The following is a 25,652-nucleotide window of genomic DNA, read 5'->3' on the forward strand; positions in this document are numbered from 1 at the left end:
ATATCTGAATTCCATTGCCTGTGCATTTAAAGCTAACAAATGGGCAACACTCTATTTCCATTTGTGTCTCTGTGTGCAAACTAAATCCCTGAATATGACTGGGCAACTTGTTAAATTTAATATCTACATAGTACAAGAATACAGAGGGATAACTCTGGAAGTAATTCTACTTACTGAAAACTCATTTACATGAATGGGTTTGTCAATCATTTAACTTAAGTCCAGTTGAATGTAATTGGTCTTCTCTAAGTAGGTCTAAGGTTGGATTTAGCCTCACTAACATGTGTATGTATGTTTGTTTGTTTGCTAACTGACTCTTCCATGAAAAACAAGGGCCACTACACAGACACCTACAATGGAAACTAGGCAAATAATGCTCGTGGATTTTACTGGGCAACCTTGGACCTGTCACTGCCTGTCAGCTGATTCTACCACACAAGGTTACAGTATTAAAAGCTAGAGACAATGTATATAGCACCTTCATCTCTTTGAAGATGGATAAGGTAAACATTATATAAGTGAAATCCCAGAGTAAAATTATATTTTACCACAATATACTGGTTCTGTTCCAGCCCTCTTCGGACATTCTGAAATTGGTAACAATCAACACAGTTATAAGGGAGAGACTAGACCTCCTTTTACCTGTCCCCATCCTTGTCGCTTTTCTGGAACAGTATTTTTTTTTCCCCTCTTTCTTCTCGCTCATCTTAGATTATTCAGTTTTATTGAACATTATTTCAATAATAGAATTGAGTATAACTGCCTGTGGAAGCACAATTGCTGCATGGGTTTTCACTGGGAAGAAATCACACAATTAGGGCATTACTGTCTATTTTCCCTCACTCTTGTTTTTCCTTTCTCCTCTTTCACTTTTTGCTGCACTGGTACAAATACCAACCACTTCGTACAGGTTTCTGGCTTCAATGTTAAAAATCTGCCACATCTGCAAAATGAATTCCATGATACAACACACACACAAACCCTGTTGTGGTAATGTTTTTTATTTGGTTTTGATGGAGAACAAGAAATAATGTTGTGGACTCCTGACAGAGTTTGGTTGAAATGTCTCTTAGAGCACATGGAGTTATCACTCCTGACCTGCGTATTCAATAGCTGGGCACAGAGCAGACCGGAAAACCTCTGCATATGTCTAATCAGAATGCTGACACAGAATAGGCACTATTGTGGAATCTTTGTGGAAAACCATAAATTTCAAGCAAATTAATTTTACAGGAGGCAAATGTTCAGATAAGCTACTTTTAAATCATTTAGGGTTTTAAAGGTCTGAACCAGTTTCTTAAATCAGGCCCAGAAACTAATTTGCAGCACAAACAGTACCAGCTTTACCTAGGCTTATATCAGAAAGAAGTCTGGTTGCCATATTTACACTAACTGTAATTTAACTGCAACTGGTAGAGACTAATAAGGTACTACTGATTATTGTGGCTACAGTCATCCTCTCTAGGGAATGGTACAACTGGCACAACAACAAAAACTAAGTGAAGACATTTCTGTTGACAGTACCATCTTGACCTTCTAGGAACAATGTTAGGTTCTAGAACACCCCAAAGTTACAACTACATCCAGGATAAGAGTGTATTTTCAATTGTTATTTTGCCTATCATAATCTCTAGTTGGACTCTCAACTTTTTAGCACATATTCAATCCCATACTATGTTCTGATGATTTTAGAGGGTTTCTGGGGCTTCCATGGCAACAGTTATAAGAAAGAGGAGAGATAGTTGAATATCATCAGCAAAAACACAGTATATCTTCAAGTATGAATTCTCTGCAAAAGTTGCACAGGACAGAGAGGAAGCTGACATTTTTCTTTGAGTTTAATTTACAGAAGTGCTTCAATATGGAAAATGAAAAGGGGTTCAGACATGTTTTTCCCACCATCAGACCTGAGTATCAACCAATCCATGCAACAATCCATCACTTTCTGGATGGTGCTGCAGAACTACATGATGGATGCATAAATGCACCTTGTCCAGTATAGGAAACCCTCATTGTGTGACAGCTTTACATGCATCTCTTCTTCATCCACAACACTAAATGCCCTTGTTTATAGCCACCCACTACCACCTAATGTTGGTCAGTCATTTTCTAGACTACAGTGCTCACCCAGTGGATAGATCAACAAGATCAAACTGGTATGCATGTATAGTAAATTACATGAAAAGCCCAGAAAAAAACAACAACACAAGTCTATTGTTGTTGATGCCTGTCAAACCACTCCAAAATAACATCACTGATCTACAGCTCAGTCTGGACAGTGAGACTTCCTGTGAAATGACTTAGGCAGTAAGCCTCTATTGATTAAGGGACAGCTCAACCAATTTAAAACTGTTATCACCACCAACAAGGAAAATAAGTATTGTGGAAGACTTACATGGCGAGTATGTCCTCAGGACTCTTCTGGCAGCTCCATAACACTATTTTATGTGCCACAATGTTCTTGTCCTTTTTATTTGTTCTTTTATTTTTTTATTTTTCTTTTGTTTTTGCCTGAAACAATATCAATATGATATTCATACTTCTGCTCTTATTCAAATGTGACACATGCCGTCATATTCAGTCATCTTCTTTTCCTGCTGCCTTCAACTTTTCCAAGCATTATTGTCTTTTCCTGTTAGTCATGTGTACTCATGATACGAGCAAAAGCCAATAGCTTCAATTTAAACATTTTTACTTTCAGAGAATATCCAGGTTTGCTTTGATCTAGAAGCCACTTATTTTTCTCTCAGTCTATGGCATATTTAAAGCTGTCCTCCAACTCCACATTTCAAATAACAACATACTGTATAACAATAATCTCAGAACTGCAGAGCTGGAAGGGACCCTATGTATCATCAAGGCCAGCCCCTGTCAAGGAGGAGCAGTGGGGAATCAGACTCCCATCCTCTACTTAAACCACTGAGCTATCCAGCAGAATCAAATGTGCTCCTTTCATTTTTTTTTTTCAGTGTCCAGCTTTTACATCTGTACACAGGTACAACTGGGAATGCCATAGGATGCAAAGCAAAGCAAAGCAAAGTGTGTTGCATATATACCGCCGCATAGTGCTTCAAGCACTCTCTGGGCGGTTTACAAGTTAATTATGCAGGCTACACATTGCCCCCCTCCATCGGAAGGATGGAAGGCTGAGTCAACCTTGAGCCGGCTACCTGGGATTGAACCCCAGGTCGTGAGCACAGTTTTGGCTGCAGTACAGCAGTTTAACCACTGCGCCACAAGCTCATTTGGATGGAAGATCTTAGCCTTGGTTTTCAGTTACCCATCCTTACAGTTGAGGATTTCCCCTTCCAAGTCTCAGTCCTCTTGTGATTTCTTGGCTGCAATTTCCATTTTGCGTTCAAATTCCCTCTGACCTCACTGGCTCAACCCTCTCACCCATCCATATATGTGTACAATAAATATTAATAATCTGCCAGATGATGTGATTGTTCAGCCATTTGATGAAATGGGCTATAATCTAAAACCACTATGACATAAAAAAAATTATGAGCCTTTTAGGTGCTGCATGTTTCTTTGCTCTTTTTGCTGAAACATATTAACGCTGCTATACCTTTCCCTATATAATACCCAAAGAAAATTAAATGTAATAACTAGATAGAGAATTTGAAATTCTATGATACATCAATAGGACTAAAAGAAATCCAGTTCGGTAGATTACCCTGCTTGCCCTGGAGAGAATGAATGTGCACGATGCTACAAAATTCTGTCTTCAAAATAATATTTGCTCTGTTATCCCTCCCGCCTCCAACCATTTCCTTATCTAGCTATTTCCAGTCATTTAATATTTCATCACAGTTGGAGATATGGCCATTGTTCTGCTGTCCTGTGCAAGAGAAGAACCATCATGTTCCGAATCTGCACTTTAACACTAAAAAAAAAAAAAAAAAAAAAAAAAAAAAAAAAAAAAAAAAACCTCAGAGACTTTTCATAATAAAATACCCTGCCATTGTTTCTGGGTGCAGATTGTCTGTCCAGCAAAACATGACAAGTTATTCCACAGGTAAAAATCATAACACAGACATGTATTCATAAGAATGCCTGCTTTGTCATAAAAGAATATTCTAGAGTCAATGTTCACTTGATAGGATGATCCTGCTTCTTTTTCAGTAAGCCAAGGAGAATGCTTTGGTTGAAACTGGGAAACTAGCATTAAGCTCATATTTTGGTAGAGGCACTGCTGTATTCCCCCCACAATTTCAGCACTGCCCTCCGCTCATGGCATTTTGCCTACCTAGTAAGTTACTATGGGACCAGTTAGCTATAAAACAAAAGCAACTATCTGTCATAGTATCAACTTGCTTGTCTCATAGTTAATGGGCATTGCATAGCCGCCTAGAGTGGTCTTAATCGACTAGATAGATAAATAAATAAATAAATAAATAAATAAATAAATAAATAAATAAATAAATAAATAAATAAATAAATAAATTGTACTTTGTGAGCCCAGGAAAAGCAGTATAGATTTCTCTAACTATTCATAAAGGTCACTGATTTACTACACTGGCTAAATTCATTGGTTTATTGTTGAATAACCAAGAGAAGCATAAATATAAGGATGCAAGATACATGTGGAGGCTGAACCACACTACACACACCAGTTACCAACAAGCCAGATATTGGGCAACAGACATCAAGACACAGCAATATGAAGCACGATAGCTCACAGCACCACCTCAGAATAGATGAAGACAACTTGGATTCTCCACAGATTTAAACTGGCTCAGCTGGGTGAGCATTTGGAATATTTATGTGTCTCCAGTAATATAAATTACTGGATATAAATCAAATAAATACAGTAAATAAATAAATAAATAAATAATATGTTTAAACGCTATAGATTGGTCAAAGCTATAGGACTTTGATTTGCCCTGAAACAGGTGCAGGTGAAATATAGCCCTTCAGAAAAAATGCAAGCCTTGACAGCATCTTTCACCACTGGGAAATGAAATCCAACAATTTCTCTGTTTGTTTGCTTGTTTGTTTCATTTTTATACCACCCATCTGGCCAAAGGCCACTCTGGGATGTTTACAATATACATAATCAGCATAATTAAAATACAATTTAACACAACACAAAAATTATAATAAAATACAAAAACAGTACAGTCAAAACATCAAAATATATTTGCATAAAACATTTAAAACATCTGGAGGGCAGCCCTAAAGTCTGTATACCACAATAGATGGAAACAGCTCAATGGCATGTTTTCACATGATGCATTTTTATTTATTTATTTTTAATTTTTATGGGGATAGTGGGAAACTTTGGCAAAATAAATGGGAAGAAATGCTTACGCTCTGAAGAATTCTGCCTTAATTCTCTTCTGCCCTGATGAAAATTTCTGTAGACTATCATTATTCTCCTGATGAAAATTTCTGTAGACTATCATTATTCTCCTGATTTAGTACTTCCCTGCTTTTCCAAGAGGTGAAAATCCCTGAAGCAGTACCTACAGGTGTTGGTTTCCTTTGAATTCTAAGTTTTGTTTTCACCTGTGCTTCTTAGAAGAGAAATCAACAGGCTTAATCAAAATTAATTTCTTTTACAATCTAGCTGCAAGAATTAAATTATAAGCAAATCTAGGAAGATTGTGTGATGTGTGTGTGTGTGTGTTTTGTGCTGTCAAGTCAGAAGTGACTTAGCAACATTAATGGGACTTTCAAGGTGATATACAGTATTTAAGGAGTGGTTTTACCAGTTCCACTCCATCAGTAACTTTCCATGACCAAGTGAGGATTCAGACCCTGTTCTCCAGAGTCTTAGCCTGTCACTATATCCACTACACCATACTAGGAATTCAGTATGATATATGTAACCAAAATTGCATTGGATGTTTATGTTCTCTTGCTTTTTGTTTAGAAACACAGAAGGAGAGTCTAAAAGGATCAATAGAAAAATCAAAAGATATACAAAGCAAAAGCATAGCTGCAGATTCCCAGGAAGCAATCGTTTAGAAAGAACATTTTAGAATTGCCATGGTCAAAGCATGGACATATCACAGAGTTAGAAAATTATCAGTCAATGTGTAAAAAACACATAAACAATACATTTGCTTTTTTTTATTGTATCTGGCCTCCAATATTCCTTTTTGAAGGAGTTGACACAGTAGATCCTGTTTATAGAGACACAGCTGCCTGGTAAATAATAGACATAATAATGGGCAGAAAACAAAAAATAATTGTCCAGCATCTGCTATTGATCTGTAGAAAGAGCTACAACACACCTAGCTATAAATAAATGATATTTATATTAGTACTGCTGTCTTGGCTATCTAGGACAAGGACTGTCATTTATTATAATTTCAAACAGTGCCTTGGTACTCAAACTAATTTCAGCCTTCAGGAAATGCTTCAATATAAATGCTAAATAAATCATTATTATTACAATCATTGGCTAATGAGACGCCACACCAAGCTATTCAATAATTCTCAGTACTGTATGTAACATTTACTGGCAGATTATTACTGCAATAATTTTTAAAAAGGTATCTTCATCTTATCTATCAGTAGTTTTGGGGAAAAGGATACAAAAATTAATGAAAGTGTTCACCTCATGCCTAACATAAAGTACAGCTAGAGTAATCAGGCAGGATCTGATCCTTCACCTGTTTGGGTTTATGCCTTTTAGAGCTTGAAGGGCAAGTGCCATCATCTTCAACAGGGCTAAGAAGCAAATAGGTATCTTGTGTAATTCTTTCAAAATTGGAATAAAATGTGACTGTATCTGGCTCCATCCCTTAAAACTGAGGCAAGCAAGTTCTGTACTCATTGAAGCTCCTGGGTTGCCTTCTACATCAGCTCCACATACGTATTATGCACTGCAGTAATTCCACTGGGAAGTTATTCGAGCATGGGTTACCCTAACAACCTCCTAGCTGCACTTGTTTCTGTTTTATGATTTATGTCATACATTACTTTCCTGTATTACACATTATTAAATATTTGTAGGCTGACTGAGTGATGGATATGCATTTGGAAAGTCTGTGTAGAAGTATACATAAATACTTGTGTATGTACTACAGCTGTTGCAAATGGCATCTCAAAATCACAGAATCATAAAAAAGCAAAGTTGGAAGGGGCCTACAAGGCCATCAAGTCCAACCCCCTGCTCAATGCAGGAATAAAATCAAAGCATATCTGCCCAAGGCAACTGGTTCGACTGTCGTACTCCTCTAACACTTAGGAAGTTTTTCCTGATATTCAACCGAAATATGGCTTCCTTTAACTTGAGCCCATTGCTGTGTGTCCTGCAATGATCGAGAACAGATCATCTTGCCCCTTCTCTATATGACAGCCTTTCAAATATTTGAAAAGTGCTATCATATCACCCCTCTGTTGTCTTTTGTCAAGGCTAAACATGCCCAATTCTTTCAGCCTTTCCTCATAAGGCTTAGTTTCCAACCTCTGATCATCCTTGTCAACCTCCTCTGAACTTGTTCCAATTTGTTAGCATCCTTTTTGAAGTGTGGTGTCCAGAACTGGACACAATACTCAAGGTGAGGCCTAACCAGTGGTGAATGGAGGGGGACTAGCACCTTGTGGGATTTGGAAACTACACTTCTATTAATGAAGCCCAAAGTAGCATTTGCTTTTTTGAAGCCACATCACACTGTGATGTAGCTACAATCCTCCACACTACTTGTAGGGAATTGGGTGGGGGGACAATTTCACTGAATCCTTCGCTGCTCACCTTTCCTGGTCTGAAAAAGCCCTGTGTGAAGTTACCTCATGAGGTACTTCCTTGGACTTTAGCAGCAGTGTGGGAAACTAGGTTCACAGCACTACCAGAGGATTTCCAGTGTGGTATAGGAACGGAGTGATGGACTAGGACTCTGGAGACCAGGTTCGAATTCCTGCTCAGCCATGGAAACCTACTGGGGGAAGTGGAAATGGTAAAACTTTAAACATCTCATTTACCTTTAAAACCCAGTTAGGGTCACTATAAGTCAGTTCTGACTTGATGACACATAACAATAACAGCCAGAGAACCAGTACATATGCCTTTAGCTATCTCCTGATCTTAACTATAACTTATTCATCTAAAATTTCCTGTTGTCATGAGCTGCCAAGTCACCTCTGACTTATGTGACCCTTCAAGTAAGTGGCCTCTAAAATGCCCGGACTCCCCACCTCCTCCAAACCTTTCCCACCATAGAAGACACCAAGGCTGCTTCTTGTTCAAATGGAAAAGCCTTTATTTCTAACAGTTTTGCCACTATAGGCTCTTTCTTCTTAGAGACCTCTTGCTTCAGAGGTGTTTACATTGCAACCGCATTGTCACTCAACCATAAATCCCCAGCTACAGGCAGAGGTGTTAAACTAGGGTACTGCAAAGCCCAGCTAGGCAACAATCCTGATTTATCAGGAGCTTCTTTATCTTCCATTATTCTGGGATATGTACTCATCCCTCATGGGGTTCCAATATTTTCTTCTGGTGTTTCGTCTGACTGGAGGTCAAAAAGGGCTTGTCTCACAAGATCTCCCAGGGCTTCTGCAACATCTGGCGTTTTTCTGTATTTTGCGCTTCCCTGGTTAGTCGAGACTTCTTTCGTGTCTCCCTCTCTGCTGTCTGGCCCCAAAAAGGACATTTTCCATATACAGTGGTGCCCCGCATAGCGACATTAATCCGTTCCAGGAAAAACGTCGCTATCCGGAAACATCGCTATACGGAAAGAAAAACCCCATAGGAATGCATTAAACTCCATTTAATGCATTCCTATGGGGGGTAAACTCACCGCTATGCGGGAATCCTCCATAGGGCCGCCATTTTCGCTGCCTCGGTAAGCGAGGAATCAGCGCGAAAACGCTGCAGGTGGCCATTTTGGAACCACCGATCAGCTGTGCAAAAATGGGGCCTTTGGGAGGACTGCGGGGGAGGGCTCCCCCGCGGTCCTCGCAAAGCCCTAGCCGGCATTTTCGCCCAGCTGACCAGCGGGTGCTTGGGAAGGAGCGCGGGGGAGCCCTCCCCCGTGCTCCTTCCCAAGCGCCTGCCGGTCAGCTGGGCGAAAATGGGGCCTATGGGGAAAAATCGCAAAGTGATGGCTTTTGCGATCGCAAAATCCGCATCGCTATGCAGATTCGTCGTTAAACGGGGCGCCCGTTAAGCAAGGCACCACTGTACCTTCTCATGCCACTTTTGTTCTGCCACCTCTTGGGGTACTCTCAGCTCAACCCATTCACCAGTCCACATGTCTTTTGTCAGAAATTCTACTCAGACCTCCTTGCTTTTATCTCCTTTCAGCTCCTCCACATACCATCACCCTTCTTCTTGCTTTCTCTTTCAACTGCCTCTCTGCCCCACCCCACTTTCTTTTATGCTTTCCTCCTTTCCTGACCAAATGGCTCCCTCTGTTGGTAAGTCTTTTCCCAGATCATTCTGTTCTTCTTTCTTCAGGCTTCACCCTTTCAGTTCTTCTCCTTGAGTTATTAGGAGTAAAATCAGAGTTCTGATTCCCATTGCCAGTCTATAAGCCACTGTTTCCTTTTCCATACAATATTTGTTGGCATATTTTCCCCCCTTTGAAATTCTTTTAAAAGGGAATTTATATTGTACAGATACAATGGGAATTACTGGAATTACCAAGGAAGAAACTTTCAGCACCATTCATAGATATTTGTATACAGTATACTATAGCCAAGCATTATAATCAGGGTGTACCTGCACAACATTATTATGAACAAGACAGTAAGATACCATGCTGAAAATATTTGAATGGGTTTCTTCTCTATAATTTTTTGAAAAGCTAATTATGTATGGATTAACTTTAAAACCTGCAAAATTATTCAGTTTAAATCACTTAGCAGTTTTTCATTTTTCCATATGTTCAAACTATTTCATCATTAATCAACAATAAAATATAGTCATGTTGGCACAGAAGAAGTTCCAAAATGCATTCTAAGATGATGCCTTTCTTAAGGCAACTAAAATGGTGCAAAACATGAGCAAAAGCACAAGGACATGCGCAAGTTTCAAAAGAACAACCTGCTTCATCAGGCCAATATAAAAAGTACGTGGGATGGGAACAGAAGGAGGAGGAGAAAGTGATAATGGGAGGCTGGATCTTAAGTCCTTGTTTACATGTTATCACAGGACATAATGGAGTAGGGTTGCTGCAAACAAACAGCTGGATCATAGGAGGTGATAACAGAATCGCCTAGAATAAACCATATTAATTCTGGAAAGTAACTTTCCCCTTCCCATCTTCCCCTTCTACTTATTTTTTACATCTGATTAATGAAAAGAGTTGTTGTGATTCTGCAAACTTTTTGTCCCATTTTGCATCATCAACCACCTGTCTCTACAAAAAGGTTCATTTAACTGTATGTTTGATCCTTAAGATGCTGCAGTATTTCTGCTGGTTTTTCTTTCAGGAACAAAAGCCTTTTACTGACATTTGCAACAGTAGTACAGTTTTCTAGACCATGTTGGACATGCTGAAATAAGAGAAAGCCATCCAGTATGGTTAAGTAATTTTGCTACATGAACTGGCAAACATGCAAATGATCACCCATGTCTTCAATGGGCCTTAACCCATTGATGCATCTTCTGAAATTCAAAAGGCACTCTTTTAAATACATCCTACCATCCATCTGGACACATAAATAGCTGTCATGTTGCCTGATGTTCTTCTATGAAATACATTTGCACCTGCCGAGTTCCTAGTTAGATTGCTGCAAACTTCAAATATCTTTGCCTAAGATTCCTGTAGCGGGCCACTCTGAAGCCTCTGCCAACTCAGGCCTCCAGGTGTGCCCACTACTCTTCTTCAAACTGTTGCCACCAAATATATAATCAATATTCAAAAAGACAAGTGTTTCTTCCAGACAAAACTTGTTTATTGATATAACAAAATAAAAGGAGTAAATCACAGGTAGTAAATCAAGTTGTAAATCACGGCTTCTCAGTCACTAAATCACACAGACTTTTCCCTCACTGACTATTTGGCTCACAGGCCTACAGACATGCTAATCACTAACTCTCAATCTATCAATCTCTCCATCTAACCCTCTCACACCGCACACACCCCCTTTTATATTCCAGCTCCTCCCCCTTCTGCACCACCCTCCGTCCCTTCATTGGCTGATGTTCCACTGCCCAGCTGTGACAGACAGGTGAGAGCAGGGCTGAATGTTACAATTCCAAATGCAAGATAGATGCATTTCTGAAATGTTTTGCTTTATGCCACATTAAGAAAAAGTAATAACAAGCAAAGTTATAGATTATGTGAGAGAAGTAGAAGATTCATATGGAATATTTTCCAGAGTTCTCATCAGAAAAAAAATTGTATGAATTAAATTATATGCCAATGTGTTCTTCCAAAATATAGCAACTCAGGTTTAAATCTGCGTCAAACACATTTTTCAGGCAAGCCCATATTCTTTGACACCCACATTGCTTTTAGCCTTTCTTGAATAGTTTCATGTCATCAATTTGCCACCTTACAATTTGCATTTTATATGCTTTAGCTTTGATCTCTCTCAAATCTTGACCTTACTAATGGATTTAAAGGCCACTTTCCTAACTTCTCCATATAGTTTATAACCCTTGAGGCCTTTTATCATCTTTTTAGAGCTATGCCCATAATTATACTAATACTGGATGATTTAAAAAATTAAGGAAGGGACATAGCTTCACACCGATTTGTGGATATAAGATAATTTCTCATATTCTCTCAGATGAAGGGAACAATACTGAGTTGAGAAGCCACTTTGGCTAGCTTCTGGAAAATCAAGTAATTTAAAATTAGAAAGCTTCAAAATTCTGTTTGTTGTTTATGCTGGCATTAATACAGTCACCAAAAAAAGCAACATCAAACTGTTGCTAGTTAGCAAGCTAGGAAACAAGGTATTGCACACTAGTCACATGAGACACAAGCAATAGAAATTGCAACATGCCAACTAGTAGCAAATCACCAATGTATCTGACCTAACTGTATGTAAAAATAATAACTGTGGGCCATTAAGTCAGCTCTGACTTATGGCAACCCTTTCCAGGGTCTTCTAGGTAGAGAGTACTCAGCTGTCATTTGCCATACCCTTCTTCTGGCGGTGCTCTGAGATTGTGGAGCTTATCCAAGGCCAGACAGGCTAGTTCTACTCATAGGAGTTGCATGGGGAAATTGAACTCCAACCTTTGGCTTCACAGCCAGATACCTAAACCACTGAGCAATCCAGCCGGGTTCAATGTGCCACCAGTACATTTCCAACTTATGGTGATAGTTTCCAGAGTTTTCTAGGTAGATGTTACACAGAAGTGTTTTATCTTTCGCTGGAGGCATCCTGGGATTGCGCATATTAACCAAGGCCACACAGGCTGGCTTTTCGAGGATGCCAAAAGATGTAACACTGAGGTTAGAAATCTCCCCATATCTACCAAATTGAAATTACAGTAATAATATTTACTACCCATTCATTAAAACTCAGAGGAGCTGCCAAGAGACATTTTTCATGGCTAAAACCAGTCTATGGTTTGCAAGGAAAATTTTAAACAGATTTCAGTGAATTTGAACTACTTTAATATCTTTATTCAGAACTAGAAAAAGATCATCAAGTGTAAGGATGTGTCACTGAAGACCAAGGTACCAATACGATCCACACTCTTGTATTTCCTGTCACCATCTATGGGTGTGAAAGCTGGACAGTAAAGTCAGCTGAAAGGAGAAAAAATGATTCATTTGAAATGTGGTGCTGGGGGAGAACTTTGTGGATACCCTGGACTGCCAGAATAATGAACAAGTGGGTTCTAGGTAAAATGAAGTGTGAAAAGTCTATGGAGACAAAAATATTGAAATTGAAACTGTACTGTCTGGGGCACATAATGAGAAGGCAGCATTCTCTGGAAAAGACAATAATGTTGGGAAAGGCTGAAGGCAGTAGGAAAAGAGAAAGATCAAATATGACATAAATTGACTCAAGGAAGCCACAGGCTTGAGTTTGCAAGAGCTGGGCAGGGTGGTTGGGGACAGGACATTTTGGAGATTGCTCGTCCATGGAGTCATTATACGCTGAGAGTGACTTCACAGCACATAACAAGAACTTTATTCAGAACAGAGGTTGAAAACTCCTCCTTCTAGTGTTGTTGTTTCTTTCTTTCTTTCTTTCTTTCTTTCTTTCTTTCTTTCTTTCTTTCTTTCTTTCTTTCTTTCTTTCTTTCTTTCTTTCTTTCTAAAGGTTATTTCCAAGTTCTCATTCTTGTCTGCTTGGCTAAGCAAGTGAGGGGACTGGGTCAATGCCAATAATATGGGGATTGGCCAGTTTCAACTTTGTGACAAGCCTTCTTTCATAAAGGCATCATCAAGCAATGCAAAAAGTTTACTCTAGTTTTGAAAATTATATAAGCAGGAAAGCTTCTTTCAAAAATAGCTGGAATCCTACTATGGTAAACTCAGAGCCTACTTAATAATGAACTCTAATATTTCTTTGCTGTGGTTGCTGAAAAGGTAACAAAGCTGTAACAAAGTTGTTGCAGAGGATCTAAACCTGTTTTCCCAAGCTTGCACCTCCATTGTAGAGAAATTACATTTTCACAGCAAAGCACAACTTGTTGGGAATACATGACAGATCACCCTCATATCTACCATTCTTGATTATTGTTCATGACATCAGTAGAAACAATAAAGAAAAACCTTACTTCCAAGCCTAGTAATTCATAGTCAATTGGGGTTATCTGATGTAATACTTTGAAAAAATTAGATAGAGAAGCTCAGTTCTCTCCAGCTCCTGGGAGGACTCACAAAGCCATTTAAAAAGTTGTGAACAACATCTCTTTCAGCCTCTTCCTGGACAGTAATGTCTTGCTATTTTAAAAACACAGCTCTTTTTATTTGGAGGGCTTCTTCCCCCTACAGTGATAAAACAGACAGTCTATAATTTCATTTTATTTTTAAGAGCAGTGCACACATCAAACTCTTGTCCCTACAGATTTATATAGATATATATTTATATCCCTAGAAAAAGTATATCCTCCCCATCAGTACTTTAACAAACTACAATTACACCAAAGCTCCAGCAACTATCTGGCAAGCACATAGCATTATGAGCACAAAGACATATCCTGGAATTTTGTAACCATGCATATGAACTATATGGACTAAGAACAACATTTTCCTGGGGAAACGTACTCTGAATGTTATTCTTTCCCATGCAGCCCTCTCTTCGTCCTGCCTGAAAAGCAGCTCCAGATGGTTTTTTCAATCTCCTAAAGTGGGTTCAGGAAGTGCTAAATATGGTGTGGGATCAGCCTCCCATTTACAGTGGAAACCATTGGTCAATCCTGCCTGTGAGTCGACAATGATTTATTGCAGTGGTTCTTAACCTTTGTTACTCAGATGCTTTTGAATTGCAACTCCCAGAAACCCCAGTCAGCACAGCTGGTGGTGAAGGCTTCTGGGAGTTGCAGTCCAAAACTCCTGAGTAACCCAAGGTTAAGAACCAGTGATTTATTGTACTCAAGGATATCACTAGTACTGTAATGGTAGTAATTCAAGAATCTAACACTCCACAGGACAGTTGGTGTGGTGTAGCAGATCTAATATCTGACTAGGGTTCAGGAGACCTGGGTTCAGGAAACCTATTTGGTCATGGAAACTCACTGGGAATAGCAATAGTAAGCTACTGTGTAAACATCTATGATATTACATGTCTCAAACACACTATTAGTATTGCCATGAGGTGGAAGCAACAGGATGGCACATAATAGCAAAAGCACTTAAGCAGGTGCAAAATACCTTAGTGCAATGGCATGTTGGGTATTAAGGAACATAAGATGTAGACTTGGTGAAACACAAATTTTCATTAAACAATATTTTTAAGCTGTCAATTAATAGTCTCAAAAGCACAAAATCTTAGCTGATTGGCTATTTTTCTCCTTTTAAGGTAAGCTAATATTAATATTTAAAGGGGACGTGGTAGCACTGTGGGCTAAACCGCAGAAGCCAGTGCTGCAGGGTCAGAAGACCAAGCAGTCGTAAGATCGAATCCACGTGACAGAGTGAGCACCCGTAACTTGTCCCAGCTCCCGCCAACCTAGCGGTTCGAAAGCATACAAATGGGAGTAGATTAATGGGGACCACCTCGGTGGGAAGGTAACAGCGTTCCGTATCTAAGTCGCACTGGCCATGTGACCACAGAAGATTGTCTTCGGACAAAACGCTGGCTCTATGGCTTGGAAACGGGGATGAGCACCGCCCCCTAGAGTCGAACACGACTGGACAAAAATTGTCAAGGGGAACTTTTACCTTTTAATATTAATATTTAATCAAGAGATTTAAAAGTATTTTAATCTTAATTGTATTTTAACAAAATAATGAATTTAATTCTATTTTAATGTTGAAACTTTATTTTAAGTGTCTATAGTTTGTGTACCAGTTCTGTCAAAAAAGACAACTGTAGTGTCCACCCTCGTGCCCTGGCTTGACCTTCAAGCCTCAGAGAACATGAAGGCAAACACTCTCTTCTTTTACACTTGCTGCCACCAGGTGATCTCTAAATCACGATTTACTGCAGAAAGATTCAGGTCCACACTTCAAGTTCTTTTAAATAAAGCTTTGGTTTATTGATTACATAGATTGATTCATGAATATCTTCAGTAGTTAATCATTCCTCAGAATTTCCCCAAACTACACACTCTATTACACTGTCTGGCTTTTCTCTCCTGCCTGACGCTTACATTTCTCTAACTGACTTAAACTCTCTTAATCTGCCCCTCCTGACTCTCTGACTCTGCCCCTTATAGCATCTCTCTTGGTTCCGCCTCTCATCAACATGAATATTCATAAACCATTACATAATACAACAACCATAGATCTAACAAATGGAGAACGCTACAACAACATATAAAATACATAACTAAATTAAAATAAGATTAGATAAGACAAACTACAGAGCGATATACATCAATAAAAGGAGAGTTACACATAGCAATTCCATGCTTAGCACCTTTGCCATATTAATAACAGGTGCTGAAAATGTGGAGGGATCTAATCATGGTGGGGGTTGGTGGAGATGTTACTCCACTGCACCCATTTAGAAATAAGGAAGTCTGTCACATCTTCAGATTCACAGCTAAATGTATTTACAGGACTTCTGTGATCAAGAATCCTAATAAAATAGGGTTTCCAATCATAAGAGCTTTCTAAGTGTGTTTATTCATGCTTATAAACTTCTCTGCAGACCTTTGTACTGACACATGTCTTCAGGTGGAGGGATCTAATAATGTCTGAAACTAGTAGGAGTAGACACTGTACTTGTGTGGTAGTCCTGGCATTTCGTAGTCCTCTGTTATAGTCCACCCCAGACTGCAGAGGTAAGCTATCCCAAGTCGCAGCCAAAATCAATGGAATTGAAAACTCTTCCAAAAGAAAAAAAAAACATTAGTTCAAAGTTTTCAGCATGTTCTTACAAAATATTTATTAAACTCCAATATCTACTTATTGCCAGAGCTATTTTAGAAAGAAAGAAAGAAAGAAAGAAAGAAAGAAAGAAAGAAAGAAAGAAAGAAAGAAAGAAAGAAAGAAAGAAAGAAAGAAAGAAAGAAAGAAAGAAGCAGAATCAATCTGAAGCAACATTAACAAGGCAAGGCATTCTTTACAAACAACTCTGCTTTACCAAAGGGCACAAAAGGAACTAGAAGCTTTTGCAGTCATGCACCAGTTAGCAGGGGAAAGTGCCATCAACTGAGAGAAATTGCTCTCAGAGCTGATAAGAGGGTTGCCAACAACATCTGGACTGCAATATTTAGCTTTTTCTAACACTTTCTGATTGCTGTCTGGAGCCTGGACTTTGAACAGCTACTGGAATCAACTAAAGTCAGAAATACTAACAGAAGGCATGGGGAGGGGGAGAAGCTAGCAGACAGTCATAAGGAAAATCTCTTGTCTTTAGTCTGTGTATGTAAACTAATTTAACTCCTGTGCTAACTGCTTCTAATGCCCTTAAAGCACTGTGAAAGGAAATGGCAGCTCCCACAAGGGAGGAAAGGATAACAGGAAAGCAACTAACAGATTTTTGTGGTGAGTATCTTTTTGTCCTACAGTGCTGCGGGATGAAATGGCAAGCATCAGAAGACAGCCACCAAGGGAACGTCTGTTGTGGCACAGAAACCCAAGCTACACAATCCATGAATTTATGAATGTCTGCAAATATGTGAAAATATTTACAAATGTACCCATTCGTTTTGTATATTAAAACTGGGCCAAATGATATCACCAGGTTGAGGCACTGGTCTTTCAATATGCCACTTCATTTAAAAAAAGGAAAGCCACTGTGGCCAGCTGCATGATGGTTGTGAGAGAAGTTGGGGAAGGGGGCTATGTTGACTCCAAGAACAGAAGAACCCCAGCAGAGCCCTGGCTGAGGAGAAAAGCAAGAAAAGGGAGCCATACTTCCCTTCTGTCTCCCAACTCTTAACCCAACACTTTCCATTGTGCCAATACCAATGTCACAAGCTTGCCCTGCTCTGTCTCCTTACTCATGAATAAACCAGGAAAACTTCTAAGTATACCAGATAAACTTATTCATGACTGCACTGGTTACACTTTCACATGAGTAAACGGCAATCCAAAAACTTGTGTGAACCCTTCTCAAAGGAGAAGAAACATATGCAGTGTGAACAGAAGGATCACACAAGTGGAAGATAAAATGGATCACACTGAAGATAAATGTTAACAAGACTGCTCCAAATGCTCCTATCTAGGCAGGGCCATATTTAATAAAATACCTAGAAGGTCTAGGGTTCCCTGCATGCCTAGAAAGCTGCTGCTAGCCACAGCCGAGATAACCCACCACTTATTAAATTCCAAAAAGCAGTACTAATTGTGGTAATTTGGAAACATAACCTTACAATGAAAATATGCTGTAAGAGATGACTGCTGAAGGAAGAGAACAAGAGCTGGGAAAGAACTGAGAGAGGAAATACAACAGACCATTTTCATACTATTATCTGTCTCGCAGTCAGTTGCTGCATTGCATTAAGTTGCTGTGACATTCATTTGAGTGAAATCTGAACTCATTTACATGGTGTCATGAAGTGGAGGCCAAACAGACTTAAATGAAACAAGATTAATGGCAGCTGAAATCAATGAGCAGGAAGACCTACCCTCCTTAAGTACCTAAGGGTTTTATTGGTCTATAGGCAAACAGGTAATTACGGAGCGTTTGCCTCCTGCTTCCAGCCTAACAGATATCAAACAATGTTGCAGGAAACTGGAAAATATGCAAAGACTGGAAAATTATGTCTGAACAAAAAGAAGTAGAAGAAGTAAAACCACTAATTTTGTTTTTTATGGTGAATGATGAAACACTGGAGACATAGAAGTATCTTAAACTTGCAAAAGGAGAAAATTTGACATCAGTACAATAATGACATGTGCTGAGGAGCATTGTAAAAAGAATAGGGTATTCAAAAGATGCAGATTACTTACAGAGATGCGGAAAAATGATGTGATCATAGACCAGTTACGTCATGGCTAAAAACTATTAGCAAGACCTGTCGCTTTAAGACCTTAGGAGACTCTTTACTTGGATACAGAGCACTCAGAGACATGAGGCAAAATGTAGTAAGAGGAAGGGTGTTTCATGAACAGCATGTTAGTAAAAAGAATGGTTAGGACAGGAGAGCTGGTGAAAGTTAAAGAAAAAGAACTGAAGGCATTTGAATGAATTGTCTTTGTACAAAGCAAAGGCGAATGTGGCTAGCAAAAACTAACCCAACAAGTACAGCAGCTGCCAAGAAAAGTAGCTAGGAAGGGAGAAAGAGGTTAGAAACAAGCTTGCAGAAACTTCAGCATGCAGCCTGGTCCCACACACTGGGCTGCATTTGGGAAGCACTCCTGTAATTGTGACATGCCACCACTTTGCAAAACACTTCAGATTGCTGGTAGTGAAAGCCCAGGTGCATGCTAGAGAACAGATGCAGCAGGAACATTTGCTGGCTGTGATCTGAACAGAAGGACACCTCATTCCATCATTGTGGAATAAACCACCACCACCTCTTCAGTTCATATACAGTGGTGCCCCGCTTGACGATTACCTCATTGTAGGATGAATTCGCTGTACGACTAGTTTTTTGCAATCACTATTGTGATCGCAAAACTATGTTTCAATGGTTTTTTTTCTTTTGACGAAGATTGGTTCCCTGCTTCGGGAACCGATTTTTTGCTTTACGACGATCAAAAACAGCTGATCGTTGGGTTTTCAAAATGGCCGCCTGCTGTGCAAAATGGCTCCCCACTGTGTTCAGGATGGATTGTTCACATTACAGGCCCAGAAAATGGCCACCCTATGGAGGATCTTCGCTGGACAGTGAGGTATTTCGCCTATTGGAATGCATTAACCGTTTTAATGCATTTCAATGGGCTTTTTACTTTTGCTTGACGACAATTTTGTTCTACAGTGATTTTGCTGGGACAGATTATCGTCGTCAAGCGGGGCACCTTGTATTGCCCTTGAACAGGAATGTGCATGAATATAGGAGGACAAACAAGGATAATGCCAAAAGAAGCACAGTAAATAGACCAGATATGCCTTTGTCCTTTAAAGTGGACACAGAAGCTCAGGTAAAGGTGCTCCTCAGCAAGATTATGAAAAAAAAGCCACCTTATTTCCATAAATTGATATTTTATGGTGAGTATACCAAGATACTGTATATTGTCAGTAGATAGCTTGTGACTGGGCTGTGGGGTGACCCCAAATTTTGAAGTAAGTGCCACCCTGCTCAGAAGCCACTATTGGTGCTAAGTACAGAGAGACTGTGTGTAAATTAGTCTAAAGTACCTAAACAGATTACTGTACTTCAATCTTTTGAGAAGATTAACTTGGTCAAAAGAGCGCACTTCATGTAAGAAAACAGTGATCTTGAATAGAAGGCATCTATTTTGCCTTATCAGCATTTATTTAAATGTTTCTGTTCTGTACTAGGCAAACATACCACCCAGACTGACAAAGCAGTTCACCCAGAGATGCATCTGTGTAGAAAGGGGACAATTTCCTGCTTTGTGAAAGGATAAGCTTTTTAAAAAGGCAGCATTGCATCTCATCCAAAACATTCAGAAACCTACAGCATAAATTGGTTCCCTAATGACTATAGAGGAATCTAATAGCAAATTATGAGCACATCTGGATCCTAGTAACCTTAATAAGCTTCAGGAGCTTTGGGTGAGGGAGGGAGGATATTATGGCACAATTTGCAAATGCCCCCCCCCCACTGGAAATAAGATTCCTCAGGCTTTTAATTGCTCCGACACTTGGCACTTTGGGCGATTACAACTCAAAAAGGATAGTTCCAAACTTTGTACATTTCATACTTCCTTTGGAATGTATCAATTTCTGTTCACATTTGGCGTCCTCTTCGAAGTTTACCTTCATCTGCTGTGTAATGGCTTAAATTCTGGGCCTTGAAGGACACCAGCAACCATAAAAAAGAGAAAATTTTACAATCATCTCTCTCTTTCTCTTTTCAAATGTATTTTGAATATATTGTTGTAGATGTCTCAAGCAGGTCTATTTGGGCACACTCCTTTGTTGGGAAAACAGCAGGCAATACGTTGCCATGAGAACTAAATAGTCAATTGTTCCTTAGTTCAGGAATTTGGGAGAACATTCTGAAAACAGAAAATTGATCTAAGGAAGAGGTAGCCCCCCCCCCCAACACCTGCTAAGGATGTTAAAGGGAACAAAAAGGAGGAGGAGGAGGAGGAGGAGGAGGAGACTGCTGTTTGAGACAGAGAAAGAGGCAGGGGTACAAAATCCATAAAAGCATCTAAGGGAACTGATTACCTTCCTAGTGACCTGATCTGGAAGTAAGGGACTTGGCTTTCTGAAATATGCTAGCTCTGTGCTCACCTACGTATATAACTTAAAAGGAATGTAAATATTACAATGACAGCCAAACCTGAATCAACTTACTTCTAAAGGAAGCAAAACCTGTCTATGCAGAGCAGCTTTGGAACTTGCCACTGCTTAGAGCGGTGTGGCAAGGGAACGAGATCCAACACAATGTCTTTGAGCCTTATCTTGCTTACACTATTTCCCCCTTGCACAAACACATCATCGGTAACGTATGCTTCTAGGCTTTGGCAGATGCGTCAACAGTTACGTAGATTCAAAGAGTGATGCTGCTTCCCTTATTATAATACATTATGTAGATATGTGCTCTGAAAATTCTGGCAATTTATTGTGTTCTGATATTATATATAGACAGCAACTTATGTCATTTTATTGGTAAAGGTAGAACCTATACACGTTAGGAAAGGATACGTTTAAGGATAAAGGGATCATAAGTAAAAAATAATCGAGGCTAGCACCAGACATTGTTGCAAGTATATTCCAATGGATAATGCTGTGTGTTCTGTCAATTCTACTTACATTTATTGCACTTCATTCAAAAGAACACAGGATGACATCTCAGCCTTTTTAAAAAATGTTGTTTAATGAGCCTGCCTTATTTACATATGATTTACTGTTCAGGCTGAATTTTTAGAGCTATGGAAAGTACTAAATAAAATTGGAGTGCTTTCATCCATATTGTGTGCTTAGGAATACTTATTTCACATGTAATGGACCAAAACCAATATCTAACTCATATTCATCTATCATATGCCCTCTATATGAATGGCAGATGCCATTCAGCAAACTGAAACAGAATGCACAGCTGGGAAGAAAACACATAGATTTTGGTACTGGTTTCTATCTATCACCCTGCCAACTAACTGTGGAATAACAGCAAGGGCTCTCAGTTGACTTCCTGGTTTTCCACTTTAAAAAGGCATGGTATTTCAGTTGACACAGAAGATTCACTAATATGATGCTGAAGCAAAAGTATTCTCTAAACCAAGTGCTAGAAACCAAATAAATAAATAAATAAATAAATAAATAAATAAATAAATAAATAAATAAATAAATAAATAAATAAATAAATAAATAAATAAAATTAAAGATTGATTAAAGACTAACCACATGACTTACACCTGTGATATGAAGTGCAGTGAGCAGAAGGCAGGAGGAAACGAATAAAGATTAAATGTGTATTCAAGCAACAATTATAAGTACATTTATAAAGCTGTCAGGTTTTTTTCCTCCATATCACAGGTCAAGAGTTCTAGCTGTTAGTTGAATTAGTTCAGATTTGCAACTATACCTTTAGCTCAATCGTATAAACATCTACTCAGAAATCAGTTCCACTGAGTTTAATGAGGTTTAAATCTAGAGCAGGATTACAGGATCACAGCTCAAGTTACTATTGAAACTACAGTACTAGCAGAAGTCAATGGACTGAAGTCATAGAAGAAATATATTTATGGTGCTTCTTCAGTGAGTTATAGACTTAAAAACATGCTGTCAGTATCCAAGATACGCATTGATTAGGTAGAACACCGAGTGGAAACCTGCACTTAAGTAGGCATTTGGGACAGTCTCAATGCAGTTGTATCTGTATACTCTCAATGGCTAGCTCTTCTCCACGAAAATCCAGAATTGCTTTTTCCCTAGCTTACACAGGCACACATGCTCCCAGATGTGAGACTAAATATTAGTCCCTTCTCACATTGTAAATGGTCACAGGTCGAGGCAACAACACAGGAAAACAGATTCTCTTCATAGTTAGCACAGTGAAATAATACAGTTCTGTCTTGGGGAAGAATCAAATGAAAACAGACTGAGTAGATTTGTGACAACCCCAAACAAGAGAAATGAGTCAAACAGCAATATTAAAAAGGATTGAAGCTATAATGGTGACAGGAATACATTGACTGCACAGCCCCACTCTTCTTTTTTTTTTAAAAAAGGCCTCTGGTGTAACTTCTTGACAAAAAAGATGCTACGTAATTGTTTGAAACATGCTTACTGTTTTGCTCACCCTGTATAGATTTTGATAGGGTGAGGATGTTGGATCAGGCAGCATTTTTTCAATGCAAAATTATTGCACTGAGAAATAAAAATAAAAATGTGAAAAACATTACTGAGGATAAAACAAATAAATATGCAGCAATATATGCTCAATTTCCCCCCTTTTCAATCAAAACTTGCAAAGTAATAGACATACAGTATTAATATCCAAGTATTTATTTTGTAAAAATATGCAGCTTCTGTTTGAAAGAGATAATCCAATCAGAGGAAAGGGGATTTTCATTCCTAGGAAGTATAACTGTGTTGATAGGCATTTATAATATTGTTAAGGTGGCGGTTTGCTTTTTAAAAAACCAGCCAATTTGTTGGTGTTTCATCAACAGGAGCTAATGACAAAATATGTCCTCATGATAACTAGCAATCATTCACCAGTATGTGGAACATGATAAATCATTAGAATAGAAAGATAAATGTTTCATCACTACCTCAGAAGAAAGGGTTGAAAAAGCTTTTTTCCACTAAAGACCTAAACCTGCAGTACTATCCCAGACCTTCTCATTTCTAAACAAAATAGGAAGAATGTAAGCTTATTCGTAGAACTAATGAAATATATTATTAAATACTGACATGTAATAATATAAGAATGTAGGGAAGTACTGAAAAATATCTTCAGATAGAAAGAGGATCAAAAGGAATACTGATGAGAATTCCAGCATGTAAGCAGACATTGTTTTCAATAGCCTTCCACTCCCAATAATAATAATAATAATAATAATAATAATAATAATAATAATAATAATAATAATAATAATAATAATAATCATAATCATAATCATAATCATAATCATAATCATCATCATCATCATCATCATCATCATCATCATCATCATCATCATCAAGTGCCATCAAGTCAATTCTGGCTTATAGCAACCCTTTTCAAGGTTTTTCAGGTAAAGAATACTCAGGGGATTGTCATTCCCGTCTTCTGGGTGAGCCCTGGGATAATGCAGCTTGGCCAAAGCCACACGGGCAGACTTTTTTCCTGGGAGCCACAGTGGAGAATCGATCTTCCAACCTCTGGCTCTTCTACCATATCTCCAAACTACTGAGCTATCCAGCCAGCTCCACACCCAGAAGTGAGGTTTATAACCCTCAGCTTCCAAATATTTATCTAAGTTGTTAGTATTTAAGCAGAGACCTCTTGGTGAGGAAGGTCTTGCTTGCTAGGAGGTCTTTACTTTTTGGGGACAATTCTTTTGAAAACGGGCATGCCTTTTCAGAGGCCACCAGCCTTGGCTGTATTTTCAAATGTTTTGGCTGCTCCACATTATCTTTTTACTGGACAGAAGAACCTTCCATCTTTTTGCAGTGAGGCTGCTTCAATCCTTCTCCTTAAGAATCCAGGTTTCTCCAGAATGGAAACATCTATGCCATCTAACCTAGGAGGATTTAGTTCATCTTTGGAGAAGAATCCTTTAGCATGAGAATGGATTAAAAAGCTGAGGCTTTGTGTACACAAGACAGAGGTATACTAATGATCAGTAGTATACATGGTTATCCTGAATTTGTAGTACAGTATAGGCTACTTTAGATGGGTCTATACTTTCTCTGACTTCACCAGATACAGCATGTCTTGGAGTGCTCTTAAGTCTAGCATTGCTCCTCCATGTACAAGTGGCTGTTGATGACCAAACCTCATTTGCTCAGGCTACGAACTAGCAGGTGCATCTATTCTTAGGCAACATACATTTACCACAGTGATAAATGGCTTAGTCACAATCAAATTAGATTGTTACAGTGTGCTCTAAACGGAACTGTCTTTAAAGAGTGTTCAAAAATTGTTGTTGTTGAAAAATTGAGCAGCCAGGATTCTCTTCATTATATGCTTCTTAGGGCATATTACACTGATTTTATATCAGTGCCCAGGCTTCTCACTGATTTCTGGACCCAGCTGTAACTGCTGGCACTTCCCTGTGATGCCCTAAATAGTCTGGAGACAGGTACTGTACATGGAAGACTGCCTTCTCCCATAGGAAGATGTCTAAAAATGTTATAATAAGTAATCTACAGGACCTACTCACAGCCATTCCTAGATCTTGGAAAGGCATGCCTGCTCCTACAAGATCAATTCCAGAACTTTGTTTTTCTTATAAAAATGAGTGCATTTTTTAAAGATTGAAAAAGTCCCTTGCTCCCTTTAATGGCCATTGTTTCTTCTCCTCCCCCAACTCCGTTTTTAAAAAAATAAGGGCAAAGCTGCTGGGGCCTCTAAAAAACTTAAAAAAATCTTTGGGAAATCTTTGGTACCCTGACTTACAAAGTTCTCATTCAAAACATTCAGTGCCTGAACCTCTTAGTATTTTCTGAGGCCTAAACCAGGAAAGAGAAGGCTTGCATCCTTGGACCAGCCACAGAAATATTGTAAAGCAATGGTGTCTAGGCTTCCTTGCTGTCTTTCACTGAGACACATGACAAATCAGAAGTAAATACCATCACTCCCCCACTCACTGTGCTAGAACACAAGACAGATGATCGTATTTCCTTGATTCTGGTACCTCTTCACTTCAACATGCAGTTCTACCACCAGACATCCCTGGCTGCTAAAAGAATTATCCTCCCTACTTTGCATGCTCTGCCTGTCTTCCTTTAACTTTCCTAACAAATGCTGCCATTACTGATAATTGCTTGGATGTGAATTCTCCTCCCACAGTACATTTTTTACTACAGGCTACAACAAAAGTATGTCCTCTGCTGACTGTTTGCAGGGGGTGGGGAGGACAAGGCACACTCAC

The 25,652-nt window shown here is 38.9% G+C and overlaps 1 protein-coding gene across 28 annotated transcripts in view; it reads right to left on the reverse strand.

The window, feature by feature from the left end:
- SGCD (sarcoglycan delta) overlaps window positions 1-25,652 on the reverse strand; it is a 631,892-nt gene that overhangs the window by 437,718 nt on the left and 168,522 nt on the right. For 7 of the 28 annotated variants that reach the window (XM_072990002.2, XM_072990000.2, XM_078385605.1 and 4 more), the window contains one exon: window positions 2,396-2,511. The exons of 20 other annotated variants lie outside the window; for them this stretch is intronic. The gene's annotated coding sequence lies outside the window, so the exon portion shown is untranslated. Of the gene's footprint in view, window positions 1-642; window positions 796-2,395; window positions 2,512-25,652 lie in introns of all 28 variants that reach the window. One more of the 28 variants, XM_078385604.1, reaches the window with a different exon arrangement.

Source organism: Pogona vitticeps, chromosome 2 (assembly GCF_051106095.1).
Source record: "Pogona vitticeps strain Pit_001003342236 chromosome 2, PviZW2.1, whole genome shotgun sequence".
In the NCBI taxonomy this organism is placed as follows: Eukaryota; Metazoa; Chordata; class Lepidosauria; order Squamata; family Agamidae; genus Pogona; species Pogona vitticeps.